We start from the raw sequence: 5,000 nt of genomic DNA, 5'->3' as shown, positions 1-5,000 counted from the left end.
ACAGGAAGGCTCCACTGAAGAACAGCAGTGTCCACAAATTTATTGAAGCGCTTTTCGTTCAAGTACCATACAGAACTTCATCAGAATAAACAGATTTAAAGTACAAAGCTTCTTTTATAATAATTCAAACTTATCATGTGATGTGTTTTTGACCTATAATCAAGCTCAGCTTCTTAATTGCATTTAAATGCTTAAGTTAGACTTAACCCTATGCATTCTGAATCTTTCTTGCAGTTCCTTGTTCCTAAAGAATCCTATAAATAAGTGCACTGGTTTAAAAATGTGCTAGTTTAAAACAACAAAGTGTGCACACATTTATACAAGAATAGTGACAACATGTAAATCAACGTACATTCCTTGTTAAAATGTTCCTTAAAAACTAAAATGTGATCTGTTTATCTTAACAAGCTTTTAAGTTTTAATAAACAGGTGATAGAGCAAGCTTCATTCAAACCTGGATATGTAAAGGCATTCAGTTTGATTTGCCATATCAGCTCTAATTTCTCCAACAACAAAGAAAAAGGACCCCCTCTGTTACCAGGTTCAACTTGGTCAGTACCTCTAAATCTAAAACTGTGTTTCTCAAATTATACTATGTGCTTAGCCAGAGCAGTTTCTGTTCTAGACCTATTGATGCTGTATATATGTTCATATAGCTGGTCTTTTAATTTCCTATTGATCTTCCCAACTTTAAAATGCCACACATTGTTGTCATTGGGCTAAATAAACTACTAATTTACAATTACAGTTAAGTTTTTTGTTTAACTTATATTTTTGTTGTCTAACCATGAATGTTTGACCCACGTCTATGTGTTTACAATAGGGGCAACACTCACATCTGAACATCCCTTGTAGCCTAGTATTCATCCCTTTCTTGTGCTCCAGTAGGCTTTTTAAATTGTGCCCTCTTTTAAAGATTACCCATGGGTGTTCACCTATTTTTATACAAAATTGGGGTTCACCCATTATTAGGGACCGGTTTTTACGTAAGATTTATCTTATACTGTGTGCATCCATGTTGAATGGTGTTGTAAAACTGACCGGGTAGTTGTTATTAGGAAAATGACTTTCAGTTCTTAAACTCCTCTCATAGGATTCCGCTAAAGTGGCCTCTAGTGTTGTTTCAGGTAATTCACTATTAAGGAGTGGTTGGTATATTCGTTTCCCTTGGTCTTCACTTCATCTTGTACGTCTAAAAATCAGAGAATCTGGATAGCCTCTTTTAAGGAACATTTTCCTTAAAACTTCACATTCTAATAAAAAAAAAATTCTGTCTAAAGTGACCAGCCTTGCAGCCCTCACTAGTTAGTCCTGGATAACTGACTTCTTCTGATGGAAAGGGTGTGAACTGGAAAAATGTAGAAGGCATTTGAATAAGTTGCTTTCCTATAAATGTTTGCTATGTATCTTTTTTTGGTTTCTATCTTTTTCCAGTTCTATGTCAAAGTAAGACATTTTTTCAGTGTGGAAGTTATATGTAAATTGGAGAAAGCTGGTACTGCTGTTAAAGTAATTAACCAGTTCTTCAGCTATAATTCTGTCACCTTTGATGATCAAGAAAAAATCATCCAAAAATGTTGTTCAAAAAATATTTGGTTGTAAATTTGACTATTCTTACTGATGTACTCTAATTCCCAGTGGGCCATTACTAAGTTTGCAAAACTGGCCCCGCAAGGTAAACCCATGGCTATCCCTACTTTCTGTAAAAATGATTCATCCTCAAATATAATGTAGTTGTTTGTTAGTATTATATCTAGTAGCGCCTCAACTAGATGTATTTCATTGAGGTGCACCCCTTAGTCTCAAGATTCTTGAAACCCACTCTATTCCTTCCAAATGGGAAATTGAAGTATATAAGTCCTTCACATCTACTGTGAGGAAGTTGTAATTCTCTTCAAAGGTTAAATTGTTACTTCTTTACAGGAAGGTCCATGAGTCCTTACAAATTTGGGCTTCCTGACTAATGTACATTTTTAAAATAGAATCCACATATTTAGCACATGGGTACGTTATAGAATTCCTAGCATCTACCAGAGATTTTGTGGGTGGATTGGCCATATTTTTATGAACTTTGGAGATTCCGAACAAAGTACGGGTCCTTAGTGTTGGCATACAAAAGTAGTTATACAATGTTACATTGATTTTAGCTTCTATGAATAGATCATTAATGTATGTATTAATACATCTGTATGCCATGTTAAATTCGTTGAGTGAAATTTTAGTGTATGTTTCAGTCAAAAGCAGATGTTCATTCCTGTTGTTGTAATCAGTTATTTCAATCAAAACCAACCCTCCCCCCTTTGTCAGGTTGACAGTCATCAAGGGCCAACTATTGAGGGCTACAAGGATAGCCACTTTAGAGGGAGATTTTTTATTAGAAAATGAAGGTTTAAGGAAAATGTTCCTTAAAAGAGGCTATCCAGGTTCTCTGATTTTAGACATACGAGATGAGGTAAAGACCAAGAGAGACAGGGGAGTGTATCAACCACTCCTTAATAGAGAATTACCTGAAACAACACTTTAGAGGAACTCTATGAGAGGAGATTAAAAAATGAAAGTAATTTTCCTAATAACAACTACACAGTCAGTTTTACAATACCATTCAGCATGGATGCACACAGTATAAGGGAAATCTTATGTAAAAACTGGTCCCTAATAATGGGTGAACCCCAATTTTGTACAAAAATAGGTGAACACCCACAGGTAATCTTTCAAAGAGGACACAATTTAAAAAGCTTACTGGAGGACAAGAAAATGACTAATACTAGGCTACAAGGGATGTTCAGATGTGAGTGTTGCCCCTACTGTAAACACATAGATGTGGGTCAAACATTCATAGTTAGACAAAAACAAGTTAAACAAGAAACTTCTAAATTAGTAGTTTATTTAGCCCAATGCCAACAATGCCCATCATTTTATGTCGGGAAGACCGATAGGAAATTAAAAGAGCGGCTATATGAACATATATACAACATCAATATGGCTAGAACAGAAAATGCTCTGGCTAAGCACACAGTAGAATTTGAGAACCACAGTTTTAACTTTAAAGGTATTGACCAAGTTGAACCTGGTAACAAAGGGGGTTCTTTTTCTTTGTTGTTGGAGAAATGAGAGCTGATATGGTAAATCAAATTGAGTGCCTTTACATATCCAGGCTTGAATGAAGCTTGCTCTATAACCTGTTTATTAAAACTTAAAAGCTTGCTAAGATAAACAGATCAAACGTTAGTTTTTAAGGAACATTTTAACAAGGAATGTATGTTGTTTTATATGTTGTCATTATTCTCATATAAATGTGTGCACACTTTGTTTTAAACAAGTACATTTTTAAACCAGTGCACTTATTTATAGGATTCTTTAAGAACAAGGAAATGCGAGAAAGATTCAGAATACATAGGGTTAAGTCTAACTTAAGTATTTAAATACAATTAAGAAGCTGAGCTTGATTATAGGTCAAAAACACATCACATGACAAGTTTGAATTGTTATAAAAGAAGCTTTGTACTTTAAATCGGTTTATTCTGATGAAGTTCTGCATTGTACTTGAACGAAAAGTGCTTCAATAAATTTGTGAACACTTACTACTATTCTTCAGTGGAGCCTTCCTGTTATTTGTTTGTAAGTCTGCAGTTTCAGAGTTTTACATTCATTAAATAAAGACAGCCTATAAGAAATATAAATAAAGATGCTAAGGACAGAATTTAGCTTGAGTAGACTGCAGGCTGTAAAGAAACATAATTAACTGAGGCAACAGTGACCTAGAATGGAGTATAAAGTCCTTTACCCTCTTCCTTCCTGCAATTCCCACAATTTAAATCCATGACAACAATTTACCATGCTGTGCTTAAGTAAATCTGAAATAAGTGGTATAGTTTGGAAGTTTAGCAATTCTTATGTTGTTGTTGCTTTTGTATTCGTATAATTGTTAAGAAGTTTTTATTGTGTCTATTCTTTCTCAGTTGTATAAAACAATCTAAATTCACTATTACTTATAATTGTTTTACGTAATTTATCTAAAAAGATTTGAAAACCTATGTCACACTCTAGATTGCCAACTGGCTCACAGATAGGATGCAGATAATCAAAGCAGGGGAAGTTACCTCCACAAAGAGACCAGTTACCAGTTTAGGATCTTTTTTTCCCCCTCTGCGCGTGGATGCTGACGGAGCAGTGCTGGTCTAAGGCTTTTTCTCATATTTCTGAAAGACTGAAGTGACCTATTTGGAATCCTAAGACCTTCCTTATCCACCCTCCAATACCTGCCTGGGGTAGTATTCACCTGGGTTACCTCCCTGGACAAAAGCCACAGTAATCTGCTCTCTGGTCTAAGGCTTTTTCTCATATTTCTGAAAGACTGAAGTGACCTATTTGGAATCCTAAGACCTTCCTTATCCACCCTCCAATACCTGCCTGGGGTAGTATTCACCTGGGTTACCTCCTGGACAAAAGCCACAGTAATCTGCTCTCTGGTCTAAGGCTTTTCTCATATTTCTGAAAGACTGAAGTGACCTATTTGGAATCCTAAGACCTTCCTTATCCACCCTCCAATACCTGCCTGGGGTAGTATTCACCTGGGTTACCTCCCTGGACAAAAGCCACAGTAATCTGCTCTCTGGTCTAAGGCTTTTTCTCATATTTCTGAAAGACTGAAGTGACCTATTTGGAATCCTAAGACCTTCCTTATCCACCCTCCAATACCTGCCTGGGGTAGTATTCACCTGGGTTACCTCCCTGGACAAAAGCCACAGTAATCTGCTCTGTATGTCTCAGTGTTTTTGCTTTCTCCATAAGCATTATTGTTTTGATAATACATTACTTTATGTTGATGTATTACACCACTGTCTGACTCTGTCAGCAGCCATCAGCAGCCATAACCCCTCCATCTGCTCCCCTACCCCTTACTACAGCCCATCTCCGTGTTCCTGTAGCTCCTTCCCTATCTTACATTAGCCTTATAACTGCTCCCTACTCCATTACTTTTTAACCCCTCCACTCCTCAC

Source organism: Protopterus annectens, chromosome 7.part1 (assembly GCF_019279795.1).
Source record: "Protopterus annectens isolate FY-2018-M chromosome 7.part1, PAN1.0, whole genome shotgun sequence".
Classification (NCBI taxonomy): domain Eukaryota; kingdom Metazoa; phylum Chordata; order Ceratodontiformes; family Protopteridae; genus Protopterus; species Protopterus annectens.
This window is presented reverse-complemented; position numbering follows the sequence as displayed.